The 15,626-nt window shown below is 35.6% G+C and overlaps 1 protein-coding gene and 1 pseudogene across 3 annotated transcripts in view; one reads left to right on the top strand and one right to left on the bottom strand.

Moving 5' to 3' along the window:
- Positions 1 to 15,626, top strand: part of Pde1a (phosphodiesterase 1A) — a 337,665-nt gene that overhangs the window by 4,360 nt on the left and 317,679 nt on the right. The gene's annotated exons all lie outside the window — the stretch shown is intronic.
- The window catches only part of LOC141422424 (melanoma inhibitory activity protein 2-like), an 84,307-nt pseudogene continuing 77,511 nt past the window's right edge, over positions 8,831 to 15,626 (bottom strand).

Raw genomic sequence — 15,626 nt, 5'->3', positions numbered from 1 at the left:
TGCTCAAGAGAAGAAAGGAAAATTTGAATTTCTCAGAACCATAAAGTAACTGCAAGAAATGCAATATCCATAACTTCATACCACTTTTTGGGTGTTGCTTCAGGTTTTATAAATGCAGGACTAGATCCTGTCAGAATTTCAGTTAGAAACTAACTGATTGTTAATTTTATATGTTTAAATACATACTCCCTTGTCTCTCCCATCCTGACAAATGTCCAGATATTAAGATCTGGAATTGTGAGTGCAATGGTTGAAAAGCATCAAGTTGAGCTTCTTTTTTCTTATTGCCTCTTTGATTGATGGTACATATGATCATCAGTAGGGAACGGTAAATAGCAGAGAAGCAGAAAGTGTAGGAGGAAGAAAAGTGGTATGATAACTCTTTAGTTCCAATAAACTGTTATGTTAAAAAAGCAGTATGCTGAACAGTTCTTACATGAAGGCCCTCATTTCTAAGATGTAGCAGAAATACATATTTAGAACAAAAGTAGGAAAATATTATAAATGACAAGAGATATGAGTACCATATTTCTAATCTAGAATCATACTTTAGGATGAAGAAGCATTATAGATAAGAAGCAAATGTGATCCCTTTAAATCTCTTACTTACCACCCTTTAAAGCTTTCTACTGCCCTCACTTCAAGTCATAGCATCCTTTGCAAGGTTTCTGTGTACCTAGTCAATGTTTGGAGTCTCTCATGCCTCTCTCTTTTGATCCCTTCCCAACCAGCTCCAAGGTTGACCACCTCCCCCAAATGCTACTTCCTACTCATTTGCTTTTGCTAATTTTAATGAACTCCATCTTTCAGTCAATTAGCCAATACTATAAATGAATAAAATTCTGCATTTTATACTGACTAACTAGAGCATTAGGAAACCAGGCTACCAAAATAGGGCCTAAAGCTAAGTTGGAGGATGGCAATAGAGAGATGAAATAGGGATAGCCATATGGTAAGCAGACTAGTTGATCCTCCAGAGATGTCCATGTCCTAATCTCCAGAATTTGTGAATATGTTAACTTACGTGGAAAAGAAGAATTAAGTTAGAAGGTGGGATTAAAGTTGCCAATCAACTGGCTTTAAAGAAGGAGAGTAACCTGGCTTACACAGGTGAGTGTAATGTAATCACAGAAGTTTTTTACAAGTGGAAGAGAGTGGAAGAAGAGGAGGCCAGAAGGGTGAAATGTGAAAAGGACTTAACTCATGTTTGCTAGTAGTGAAGATGGCGGAAATGGGCCATGAGCAAAGAAATATTGGCAAGCTTAAGAAACTAGAAAAAGAAAATACTCTCCTGTCAGTCTCCAGGAAGAATGCAATCCTGCTGACACCTTGATTTTAGCTTAATGAAACTTACATCCAATATTTGACCTACAAAATTGAAGATTTGTGGTTTTTTTGTCAAGCCACTAAATTTGTGGTAAGTTTGTTAAGCGGCAATGCGAAACTAAAACATGCCTTCTGTATCCGAATAATAGCACAGTTAATCTGGCCATTCCTATCCTCTCCCATCTCTCTCTCTCTCTCTCTCTCTCTCTCTCTCTCTCTCACACACACACACACACACACACACATACACACACACACACTCCTTAGAGGTAGAGATCAGACTAGGTCATTCTATGACACATTTGAGTTAGGTAATCTTTATCTTCATCCATTGAACAACTCACTGTACCTTCATCTCATCCTGATTTACATGCCAAAACCATCAGTTTCCTTGCCAAGCTCTGATAGTGAGGAATAGTGCATTCATTTCAAATGTTAAAGAAGAATGATTGTGCTATCTTTCTTGGAAATTCTTGATAAATTTCAGTTCAGTAATCACATTGTTGAATATATGACTGTTTTAGTGGATTAATCAGGTAACTTAGTTTCAAAATCTGTCCTCAGATTTACATATTATGGTTGAGGTGAAATACATCAGCAATTAAGAAATCAAATTCTAAAGTCAATGAGATATTTGCTAACCCCACCTGTTTTGTAGCGGATGACCATGGAAAATTTATTAACTTCTCTAAACTGCATCTTCCTTATCTGTAAAGTCCAATTATTTCATTATCAGTCATCACTCATTTACTCATTCAATAATTATCCAATGACTATGTGTGATGTAACAGGAACTTATTTTCTAGTAAAGTAAATAAAGAACAATAAACAAATAGGGTAAATAAAAAACAATTAAAAATCAAGCTATAAAAAGCTAGTAAAAAGTAAAGACATGATTTGAAGAAAATATACCAGGTGATGTTTACTTTGGGAAGTATTTTTGATGTTTTCTATTAGTATATTGGACAGTTATGGATGACTTCTCTTTAGTGACTTTTCAGCTGAGAAATACACACAACTAACAAGATATTGGGGTGACTGGGTTGTTATTAAATGATGCCTCTAACTCCTGCTGCAGTTCAGCATTAAGCGAGGGATAGGTTTAGATTCCTAAACCTCCATTCAGTAGATGAGATCAAATATCAGTTTTATTGCAGATTATGGCTTTGGAGTGCAGCTTAACAAGCCAGAGTTCCTCTAAATTCAGTTTACCCCTTCCCCCCAAATGCTGCCCTCTTTGCAGGAGGACAAAAATCTCCCTTCCTAAACTTAAGCCACAGCCTGGGGCAGATGAAACCACATTTTATCTTTTTAAAAAATTTTTATTAGCAAATGTTAGCTGTATAGGCATTTCATTGTGATATTTACTTTGTGCTTACAATGTATATTAATTACATTTAGCTTCTCCATCATTCTCCCTCTTTCCCTTTCCCCCATTTCTTAGAAAAATTTCAACAGGTTTCATTGTTATATTTTCATACATATATAGATAGTACATTGACCATATTCACCCTCCTTCACTCCCTCCCTTTCCTCCCTTTACCCTCCCCCTTTATACTGGTACCCTCCCCTGGACAGGACTTGTTTTACCTTTCTGTCCTTCTTTTTTTTTTTTTTTGGTGGGGGACTGGAGCTTGAACTCAGGGCCTCACACTTGCTAAGCAGGTGGTCTACCTCTTGAGCCACTCCAACCCACCCCCTTTTTGGTGCGGGGGGGCTATTTTCAAGATGGGGTCTCGAACTATTTACCAGGGGTGACTTTGAGCCATGATCCTCCTGATCTCTGCCTCCCCACTAGCTAGGATTACAGGCATGAGGCACCTGTGCCCAGCTCTGTCCTTAATTTTTCTGAGGGTAAATTGACTGTTACATGGATTTTTGCCTTAGTATTTCAAACGTATATATTGTACTTAACCCCCTCTATTACATACTCTTACTCTATCAACAGCTTTCAATGCATTTTTCTATATCATCTTTATACACAAATGCAGTGTATTTCAACATTAATTCTCTATCATTCTCTTTTCTTCTTCTGCCTTCCTATAGTTCCCTCAGAGAGAACCACTATCACAATCATATTCTCTCTATATATGTGTAATAAGATTACATATGTATTTATATTTACATTTTTCTTTTAGGTCTGGTATCCATATGTGAGGGTAAACATGAGCTTTCTACAAGCACAAACTCTATCCTCTCAAAGGAGGAAAGAATGCCTCTCCAGGCCCAATTCTTTATTTAAAAATCACTGGCCAAATGAGCTGTTCCTCCTCCTCTGTGAAACAATGTGAAAATAGCAAACAGAGGCCTGCGAGGATTCTCTAGTAGAAGTTTCTTCCACTTAGAAGAAAACATCAGGATCTGGAAATCCATATACTGCCCAAATCAAGATAATAAAAAGTACGTAGGATAATTTGTGTCAGAAATGTAGCACAGAACCTTGCACACAGTAAGTCTGTAAAACATTGTGATTATTAATATTCCTATAACCTTATCCATTTTCAGTGTATTCCAGGCCTATTTACCAGCTTTATGATCTTCTCTGTGTTGATTTTTTTTCTCATCTGTGAAAGAGAAGTAGTAATATTACCTAGATCACAGGTGTTGAGGGATTAATTAAGTCAATGCTTGTAAATTGCTTAGAATGATATCCATCATTCAGTAATCCTAGCTGTTGTTATTATTGCTAATATTACATGCAGAGGCAGATTTTGTATTTTTAGGTGCTCTTGTCAGAATCAGTGGGCAAATAAAAGTTTTCAAGATGAAGAAAAAAGGCTTTCTCTTAGCTTTTTGCTTCAACTTTTTGTTGTAGCCTTGGGATATAGTTTAGTTCTTCACAAGTATGACTTAAGGCTAGAATGATCTAGATCACTGTGAATTGAAAAATCATTAAGTCTTTTCTTACTCCAAATCTTGGTCTGGTTCTCCATGAAGTTGACTTCCAAGTGATTGCTGTGATATCTCATATCTGTCCCCTTGCCAATCCATTTTAGAAAATTGCATATTACCATCATGATTTTAGGTTTTGTCCCTTACCATATTTCAGTCACTTAGTCAAATGTAAATATTTGAACCAGTTTGACTACCATGCATTGAAGGACTGTGTATAGCACTTTTGGATATGCAAGAAGCTGTTCATTAACATCATCAAAGAGATGATAGTCCAAAAAAATAGATGATAGTCTTTAAGCTCATTAGGATCACATATTTCACAGATCTGGTCTAAGCATGTATTAGGCATGAGTAACTATAGTTGAAGGCATAAAAAGGATAATGGGTCATTAGAGGCATAACAATGAAAACCTATGACCCCCTTTGGTCTCTCCTTTAACTAAACTCTCTTGAAGCTTTTAAAAGATAGTTTATACAATACTTGAAAACAAATTTTTATTTAAAAAGACCCCCATATATATGCTCAAGCACACAGATAGTTTTTTTGTAGGCAAGACTTGATATTAATTGCTACTCAGACAAGTTTATAATGGCTCATGAAAAAAGTAACAAAATATCTAAGCACCCAGATGTTTTAGAAGGAGAAGATAGTTTAAGCATGATTAAGCTTTGTGTAAGGACAGTGGTAGAGTACTCTCCAGTGTGGACAAAGCCCTGGATTCAATGCCTAGCAGCACCACCATACTACCACAGCCAAAAGCTTAAAACTTTGCATAAGTGTAGCGATCAAGGAATTCTCGAGAAACAAGGCCTAGATAATTTATAACAATACCCAAATAAACTTAAAAGAAAAGCAACATTGTGCTTACTCTAGTCTGCTTTAAACTGGACTTTCTAAGAGTTGGTTCAAACCATAGTTGGAGCAAGATAAGAAAAAGTGTATAACTTGTATATCAATCACACTTCTGATTTGTTTGAACTGTTTAAAAGTCACCTCATAATTAAATTATACTAGTAATTATGCCATACAATTTTTTGTGCCTTGTGTGTTCCAAAAGATTTTTCTTTTGATCTGTGTGTCAGAACAATCATCTCCAGTTTTTCTGATGAGAGAGCTGAGTTTTCGAGACATTATGACTTGACCAGTGCTTCACAAGTAGTAGGGAAAGAGGTGTGTTCCTAGGGTCACCCTTCCTTCATTTAACAGATTTAGATAATTCCACTTAACACCAAGACTCACTATCAAACCTGACATTTCAGGAGTTAAAAAACTCTTCTCTTGTTTTGCTTTTTCCACAGTCCTGCCATCTGTTTGCCTCCTTTTGCACACTGAAAGCTGAATACCAAAGGGAGTAAGCACTTGGCATATGTTTTAGATGTCAGAAACTCCCCAGTCCTGTTTCCTTCCTTCTTTAGGACAGGCACTACCATTACCTCTATAATTTATTTGTCTAAACAATGATGCTAGCTAGTATCTCAGGAGAATTTGACTTTTCCAAAAGCCTTTTCTCCTCAGAGCTTGGACTTTGCAAAATCATCCTAATTAATATGTGACCTTTGCTAGCCCAACCAGCAGAGAAAGAAAACCCTACACATTAATAATGTCTAGGTTCCATTCCTGAATATTTTTATTTGCCATTAAAAATTAATCCAGGAATTCTAATAGTTAAAACTGGGTATTTTATACTTGTTTATGCTACCACTTCTGTTCTCATTATAAAAGATTTTAAGCATGTGAGAATGTTCTTTCCTGAGGTAAAGTGAGAAGTCTTCCCCTTTTTACTCATTTCAGAAAAAATTGACTTAGTGGAGTTGATTATGTTTTATATCCCAAAGTAAACCAAATCCTTTCTTTGTCTGCATTTGGAGATGGTTGGAATATGGACTAGAGAACTCCTTTTTAACTTTCAGAACTTAGAAAATTTCCCATATTTTCCATTGGTTACAGTATGACAAGTGTCTCTGTGTGTGGCCCAGTTGATATCTTATTCTCCAGCAAATCCCTGCTTTAATATACAACAAACTTCTGTTTTCCAGAAATCCTTCCATGTTGTTGTTTACTGTAATGGCCCAATTTGACTCCCTGCATCCATACTTTTGGATTATTTTTCCCATATTGATTTTTGACCAGCAACTTGCTTTGGCTGATGGGACCTTAGCAAATGTGATGCAAGCAAAGGCTTGGAAAGGGTGTGCAAGGCACCTTACCCTCTCCTGCTGCACTTTAGAACTCTCACACCAGCGTGTGAAGAAGCCTGGTCAAACCTATCCAGATAGGTGTACAGAGCAAACAGAAAACTTTGCAGCAGAGCTCCCTCTAGATCAACCAGACACAAGAGTTAGGTCAGCTTAGATTATCCAATTTCTTCAATTGTGAGAAAATAATTAAATGTTTATTGATTTTGGTTACTCACTTGTGGGGTAGTTTATTACACAATAAACTTAACTGATATATGCCCATAATCTGCTCTTAGCTTCTAAATATTTTTCCTGCAATTCTCTGGTTTCAATAGTTTCTTCTACCTTTCACTTGTTTCTTCTCTCTCATCTCTTATCATTTATTTTTTACTTTGAAAAGAGGTTTTATTTTCACATTGGTTGACAATTATAGTAAATACATATCCTGGTATAAAGACAGAGCCTTTGGATTTAAAATACCCCACTATAAGATTATATACATAAAACTCCAATTCTTTTTTATTTAGTAGTACATTAAATAATCAAATTACAATAGTTATACTATCAATAATAAAATGAAAATGAACTATATCAAATAAATAAGATATATTCACATTTAGGTCATATGTTTCTAAAATACTATCTTGTCATATTTGTTATATTTCCATTTAGCTTCAATTTCACATAAAATATGTGACTAAATAATAGTAGTTAATTTAAACTGAAAATGAGAGAGAAGTCAAAATATTTGGAAAAGAAATGTCACTTTCACATTGGTCTACAAAATAGTAAACACATTTTTTGGCATAGAGACACAGCCTTTGGAGTTTAAACTAGCCCACTGCAAGATTACATACATAAAACTCCAATTATTATTTATGCAATAGTGGATAAATAACCAAATAAAAATAGTTAGAATTAAAAATAGTTAGAATTAAATGCAAATAAGATAGAATGGAAATAAAGTAAAAAGATTCATATTTAAATCATAAATTTATAAAATGCCATCCTGACAATTATAATTCTATTAATCTTCAATTTGAGGTAAAGTGTAATGACTAAATAACAGGAGTAACTTAAACTGAAAATGAGACAGAAGTCAAATGTATTTTCAAAAGAGATCTTACTTTTACATTGGTCTACAATTATAGTAAATACATTTCTTGGTATGAAGACAGCCTTAGGGTTTAAAATATCTGCACTATAAGTTACATAGATAAAACTCCAATAATTGTTTATAATAGTGGATTAAATAATCAAATTAAAATGGTTATACTATCTAGAATTAAATGAAAATAAAAGAAAAAATATAATCTAAATAGACTAGAATGGAAGTAAAATTATAAGATTCATATTTAAATCATCTATACAGTATTACCCTGAGAATTATAATTGTATTAAGCTTCAATTTAAGGTAAAGAATAATGAGTACATAACAGCAGTTATTTAAACTGAAATTGAGAGAGAAGTCCAAAGTACTTTGAAAGGAGCTTGAAATATTGCCGGGTTTCTTCTCTTGGTCTTAGAGGTTCAGTAACAGTATCATTTTAAGGTGGAATCGACTTGAAGAATGCTCCCTTCTCCTGTGACAATGTGGATACAGTGGGGGACATCCAGATCTTGGAGGGAAGATGATTGAGGAAAACACTTAGTGAACAGACATTTTTCACTGGGAGTGAGGATGTGGTGGGCCAGGGAGGTCCCCTGGTGGAAAATAAAATCGAGATATTCCAGACATGTTTCCTGAAGACAACAGAGGAAAAGGAGGCCCTTTCTTATGCATACTTTGGGAACACATCCCCTGATGGTAAGTTATCTTGGGGAGCTCCAGACGTGTTTCATGGAGGAGATGAAGGAATAGGAGCCCCTCCTCTCCTGAAGCTGCTCCTTGGATCCTTTGGGAACACATCGTCAGGGGGAGAATTATCTTGAGGATCTCCAGCCTTGTTTCCTGGAAGAGGTAGAGGAATAGGATTCCCTCCACTAATGAGGTGACTGACTTGATCCTCTGGGAACACATCCTCAGGTGGAGACTTATCCTGAGGATCTCTAAACATGTTTTCTGGAGGAGGTGGAGGAACAGGATCTCCTAGCTCATGAAGCTGCTCCTTGGATCCTTTGCAAACACATGCGCTGGTGGAGAACTATATTGAGGATCTCCAGACATGTTTCCTGGAGGAGATGGAACAGGAAAAGAAGGCTCTTTTCTCATATACTGACTCCTTGGATGCTTTAGGAGCACAACCTTCAGTGGAAAAAAATCTTGAGAAGCTCTATACATGTTTCTTGGATGAAGTGGAGGAAAAGGTGCACTTCTTCCCATGATCTGACTCCTTGGATCCACTGGGAATGAGGGATGTCTGATTGGAGGAAAAAACCAGCGCCTACTACTTTGCTTTCAACAGGCACAGATAAATCAGGCACATTTGAGTTATGACTCTGGAGGAAGAGTTGGATCAGTACATGGTTGGCCTGATGGAGGAGTCATCAGCCTTCCTTCTTGTTTGCGGGGAGGAGACAGGGAACCATTCTCAGGAGGTACCTTATAGTGGCCAGTCAACCCTTTATAGCTTGAGTCTCTTCTTTCATTACTAGTGTGATGGTCTAGATGATTATCTGGGCTTCTTGTCCCTGGTGAAGCAAAGGTGGAGGTCTGAGTGGATCTTCCAACATAGTTGGGCAGAGGAAAGCTCTCCTTTCAGATGAAGGTTGAGCCAATGGTGAGGGGCCACATGGAAAATGTTCCCTGCCACATGCTACATTTGAAATCCCAAATGAATTTGGATCTTTTTCTAAAAGTTTAAATTCCAGTTTCATTTTCACTAACTTTTGTCTGTTGTTAACATTTACCTGCCTAAGGTACTTGAGCTGTTTTTCAGCATCCTGGGCTACCAACCAATTAAAATGAGCTTTCTTCTCATAGGAAATAATCTTCCTTTGATAATAATGATTGGTTCTCTTCAATTTTTCTTCAAGCTCTCTGGCTACCTTTTTATAGGTCTCTAGCTCTTCAGCTGTGTGGTTGATGTTTTCTTCTACTTTGGACAGTTTCTTCTCTGTGTCTCACAGGTAATGGTCCTCTATCATTAATTTCCTGTAGAACTTCATTTCATCTTCTTCAAACAGTTCAGTAATTTTTTTTTTAGCTTTCTGCTGAAGCTTCTCATTCTCAGTTTCAAACTGTGCATTTTCAGACTGTAAAATGACTTGTTCACTCTGGACATTTTTAATATGCTCTGTCAGTTGTTTGCTTGCTCTCTCACCTTCACTCAGCTGAGTATAAACTTGGTCTCTTTATTGTTCTAAGGATTTTAAAGAAGCATTTAACTTCACAGCATATATCAGTTTCTGCAAAGCTCCTTTGATCTGATTAAGTGAGCACAATTTCCTAAACCACGGTTCATTGCTGTTTCCAAGTCACCACCATGTGTTATGTGTTCTCCAAGAACAATGGCCCAGACTTTCAGCTTTAGAATGGCTTTAGTTAGTGAACTGATGTGATCATCTTTATCTTTTAGAATTCATCCTGCAGATGTCACAGCATCTTCAAGTGTTATTTTCTGTTATTAAGTCTACTCACTTGTTCCTTCCACATTTCAGCTTCTTGTAGAAGCTGTTTGCAGCTTTCCTGAAGCTGGGAATTTTCTTTCAAAGCTGGTGTTGTTGAGTCCTTAAGATGTGCTTCATCGACTTGAAGTATTCTTAAGGTTGTTTTGGCTGTCGCTACTTTTGATTTGAGAGGTTTTGATTCATCTTCTAGGGACTGTATCATTTTTGACATTTCCACATTCAATTCAACTTGTATATAATGTTTATATTTCTCTTCTATCAGGAGTACTTCCTTGAGTTTAGACTTGGATATGTCCAGCTTTTCACAGGCTGCCTCCAAGGTCTGTGCTGGGTTCCTTTAAAGATGACAGTAAGTCATCACAATGTTTTTGAACAAGGCTAACTTTTTCAAGTAGCTCACATTTTTCCTCAGTTAGTCTAGAAAGCTTTAGAGTGAGCTGTTTTTCTCTTTGCACATAAAGTCAGCTTCTAACTGATTGAAAACTTCTCCACAAAAACAATGGAATAGAAAAAAGTCCAATAGTAGTTACACATATTACGGGTTCCCATGGAAAATCATGGGGCTTTCATCTTAGTTCTGCAGGGTCTGTTGTCATAACCCTGCAAAATTCCTTTAGGACCAGCCCCAAGTATGTTGGAGGGACAGCTTTGGGCACATCCATAGCTTCAAGTGCTGCTTTGGCAGTTGCTAAGGCAAAGCTGAGCCTCCAAAGACAACAAACACTTTAAGTTCTGCCTAGAACACTGACACCAGAGCAGACCACTGTGGAGCTTGGTGGGGGGAGGGAGGGATGTTGGTTAATGTGCAGTTTACCCTGCCCACAGGGGAGGAGGTTTTGGCCAGATCTTGGCCTGGAGTAAGCACTGTATTATATAAAATGGACAGAGACATCCAGATGTCCTAAAGCTCATCTAGACACCTTCACAGATAGAGCATAAGAAAAATACTATTTTTTTGAGGGTGTGGGGAGGTTACCATTGTTTATTACTGAATCTAGACTTAGAGTTCATTGTAGACAAGCCACAATTTGTTCACAAATTTTGAACAAATACACCAGTCTTATTTTCCCTTGCACCACAACACAGCTCCTCTGCTTCCATCAGACTGGTTCCATTGGTACTTCCTGAAAATGCTGAACAGAGACTTTCCTTGTCATTATTCTACCTTTCATATTTTCTTCTTTTTTTCACTTTTGTTAGGATATATTCATTGTACAGGGCAATTCATTGTGCCAATTCCTAACAGCCTTACATTGTACATTTGGTTAGGTCATTCCTACCATCTCCCCCCACCCTTTCTTGCCCCACTCAAATCACTTGCAAGAGGTTTCATCATTCTATTTCATGTATGTATATGAAGCCCATCAACCATATTCCCTCACTTTCATCTCCTTCATTCACTCTCCTCTCTTCCATAAGTAACCCCCACTATACCAATTTTATAGTCCTGTCTTTAATTTTTAATTCTGAAGTCAATGTTCAAAGGGATTTCTCAATGTACCCAGCTATGGGTATACTTCACTTTGTTCATTCAACCTACTCTATATAGTTTCTTTCCTTCTAAATGTATTGAGACTTGTTTTTATGATCCAAAATTTGACTCTGGATTAATGATCATCACGAATGATCTCTGTGCCTTTTAAAAGCATTTTCCATCCCACTATTGGGTGGATTGTTCTTAAGTTAGTTAAATGGCATTATCCAGTACTTTAGATAATTATCAATTTCTGTTTATTTTAACAATTCTGAGAAAAGAGTATTAAAATCTCCAGCTGCAATTGTAAATTTGTCTGTTTTTCCTTTCACTTCTATTAGTTTTTGCTTTGTGTGCTTTGAAGCTCTGCTAATGGCTCCATTGCATTTAAGTTTTTTTTCCTGCATCATTACTTTATTGTTTATGTTGCATATTCCAATGAATCTTCCTTAAAAAGAAAGGCACATGAAAACTTTGTGCAAGTTCCACATTATTTTAAAATCCTACTGGCTAATAGAAGCATTTCAATTATAGAATTGCAGGTAGAAAAGGCCTAATACACTAGTTGCATATAGAATATCTGAGCTATTATTATGTTTCACTCATGGCACAGTCAGCAAACCAAAGGTTTGTATTATAAAAGTATAGCTACTGTTATAGCAAAACACTAATCAGCTTATTCACTTATGTACAGCCAGGTCCCCAAGTATTAATTATACAAAATCTATAGGAGGAGCAGCATCTGACTGTGTTTTGTCCTGTTTTATCATAGGTAAGGGATTTGGCATTTTCGGTCTTTCCTTACATGTTATGGTGATACTTGCAAGGCTTGTTTATACAATGCTGAAGACCATGGAGAGATACTGCTCAAAGACACCATAAACAAAAAACATATGGTAGATATTTCAGAAAGCTTAAGCAAATCCTATGAACAAAAATATGACAATTGAGATTTCACAGACCCTAGAAAAATGATAACTTTTCTGTGTTCTTTCAGTTTTTTAAGTTGCTTTTCTTCTTTATATTTTTGGAGCATTGTTTTCATTGATCACTTTCAATAGTTTTCTTTGACCTTGGCTTGATATTGGGCTTTTCTGTAATAAGATTTGGCAATGTCTCATGTATGTTAACAAGAACTCTACTTTCCAAAAATGAAATTTTGACATCTTTCAAACCAAAGTTTCTATTTTGTTCATATTCCTTGTGTCTGTTTTCTTTCTGAGACAGTGATTTTCTATAAGAAATTTTACTTCTAATCATTTCAGTACTTAAATTCTTCCTGAGACAACTTGCAAAATGTGATGAAGACATTCTGGTGAACCTTCTTGTGTGAAACCTCAGCCAAAGTAAAGGTGGGGGAATCTTCTGGGCCCATATGACCTGTCACCTCCTAAGCAAGAACACCTACCAGCTGAGCCAGAGCAAAATTCAAACTTCCAATTTTTGACATAATCAACAATTAAATATTTCAGAGGGAATGAAAATAAAAAAATGAGGTACATCTTTTTAGAAAGTCAGTCCAATACAACTGTCTTCCACACTGTTTTCACTAACAACAATGCCAATGATATGTAGCCACTTCAATATTTCTTCCAAGACTTGCTCTTTTCATGGTCTGTGTATTGAAGTTGTATTGCTCTTAGACTTCAGTGAATGAATATTATTTCCCATTGAATATAAGAGAACCATAGAATAAGGCAAGTTGTATAGTTATATAAAAGAAGATAGTTCATATCCTGTTACCTTAGCAACAGACACTAGAAAGTCCAGAGCTTCCCACACATCCTGTTGCCCTGACAACAGGTCACACAGGGCATGGGAAGGCCCAGTTCCCAGTCTTCTATGTCTCTTTGCAACTACAAAGAAAAAGGACAAAGTAGTGTTGCATCTTATTCCTCCCCACCTACATATTTCTTCTAGTATTCAAACCACTCCAGTATAAGATTATCTTTCCAAATGTAGGAGAGGGTAAGAAAACAGTGACCTGCTGAGAGTTGATTTGGGGTATGGATCATTTGGTAAAATTAGTTGGACTTAACTAAATACTAAGAGAATTCAGTGAATGGAGTTACATCTGTGAAATTGCTTCTTATTTGGTTACTTCCATTTTGTGAGCAGGCAATTCACAACCAACCATCATAAAATGATGTTATGTTATAAAAATTCTTATCAACTTAATTCTCAGGTCAGTACAGATTTTTCATATTCAGCATTTATTTTCTTTCCTCACTGTTTCTTGCCATGTAGAGTTGGTAAGAAAGCAATCTGACCAAAATGTTTTCTTCCCTGCCTCTTTGATCTTGAGAAATTGATTTGATTATATAAAATAAATTTCATTTAGGTTTATACTGGGCACTGAATAATTATTTGTATTTATAATTTGTGGTTATATAAAGTAGTTTTGTTCAAAACTGATAAATACCATTAATTCTGCTATTACTATACTTTACCAATTTTCCTGTGAATTAAAGTAAATTTAGTTTATACCTCTTTAAAAGAAGAGTAATAGTTTTAAGTTCTATACTGAAACAGAAGTCTATTTGGTGAAGACAAAAGTATTAGCAAACTTTTCTCAAAACACAGGAAATAGAATTTGTAGAGAAAAGATTTTGTAATTTAAACTGAATTGAAAAGAAGTATAGATTTGTGAAGAGAAAGTATCTTTGGAGGATGTGATCACATCTTGTTATTGCATCCCCAGTGCTTAGTATAGAAGATGGTATAAATTAAGAACTTAAAAATGGTTCAGTATAACGAAGAACAATAATCAGGCAATATGTCATGTCTTTACAATTGAGTGATGCAGCCAGTAAAAATTAAAGTTGTTCAGCAACAACATGAGTTCAAGTTAGTTCTATGTAGTATCTTTGAGCTGCTTCTGGAGAAATACTTGGAAAAACCTGACTAGTAGAAATCACTGGGTGTGTTACTATATCATAGTCAACAGCAACAACAAAAACTAAACCATGTTCAATGGAACTTAAAATGCTAGAAAGATTGTTGCGAGGGATTAAAAATAATGCAAAGAGCCCACACCCTGCATATGGTACTGAATGAGCATCATAAATGGTAGCTGTGATTTTAAATTACTTTTGTAATTTTTTGTAGCTATTCCTAAAACAATGTGTTTGCTTTTCCCCCATTCCTTTACTCCAAATAAGATTAAGTTAAAAGTTGACCCTTGGTAACTATGTTGTGGGCAGAATGCAAAGGAGATTCAAACATTGACTTACTAAAATTCTTGCTTCTAGATTCTAATTTCTTAAATTCTCTACCATTCATAAACAGGAAAACTCAAGTTTCTCTTTCATGATGTAGCTGAATGATTAGGATTATGTTGAGAATATCTCGCAGTGATTAGTGAATGTTCTGGCTCATGTGGCCTTGGAGTCTGGGGAATTCTTTGTGAGTGCAAATTGCTGTGTATCCCATGAGAGTTAATTGCCTGCTGAAGTTTCTAAATCTAATGAGTCAGACAGAAGGAGATAACCTGACAGAACTTGGAAGCAATCAGGCTAAATACTTTAATATTAATTTCCAGACTACAATTTGTTGTCTGCTACTTAGTTGAGCACTGATTCTCTCTTTTTAAGCTACTCTTCCAAGAGAAACTTATAACTACAATGAGAGGTAACCTTGAAATTTCTCAAAGTGATTGAGCAGTGATTTTAACAGTTCTTGGTTTTTGTTTTTACTAGACATTCAAATTCAATGTGTGTGACAAGGATTGAAGTAATGCCAATATTTAATATTTTTTCTGACTTCATGTGATCATGTGAATCATATTCCAGTTAGGGATAAGTATTTCAAAAATGTGAATCAAAATATGCTTCTTTCTAAAGATAATCTGTCTATATGAAATCACAGATTAAGGAGATCATTTATGCTCAAGACAGGATGTTCTAAAATGAAATTTACAACCAAAATAATATGTCCAGTTTAAGGGACTAAAATATTCCTACCACTATTCCTCAAATGATTTTTTTATGTATACTTTTCCTCTATTTTACATGCAACAATATTTTTTAAATTCCTTCCTATAAAATGTTTGCAAAATAAAAATGATAAAATATAATGCTAAAATTATTTGTTTACCTTCATTTTTATATTTCTTTAATTTCAAATTGTATACTAAATTTATATAATATGTACTTTCTGTAATTAAATAAGTTTGATAGTAACC

Source organism: Castor canadensis, chromosome 4 (genome assembly GCF_047511655.1).
Source record: "Castor canadensis chromosome 4, mCasCan1.hap1v2, whole genome shotgun sequence".
Taxonomy (NCBI): domain Eukaryota; kingdom Metazoa; phylum Chordata; class Mammalia; order Rodentia; family Castoridae; genus Castor; species Castor canadensis.
This window is presented reverse-complemented; position numbering and strand designations above follow the sequence as displayed.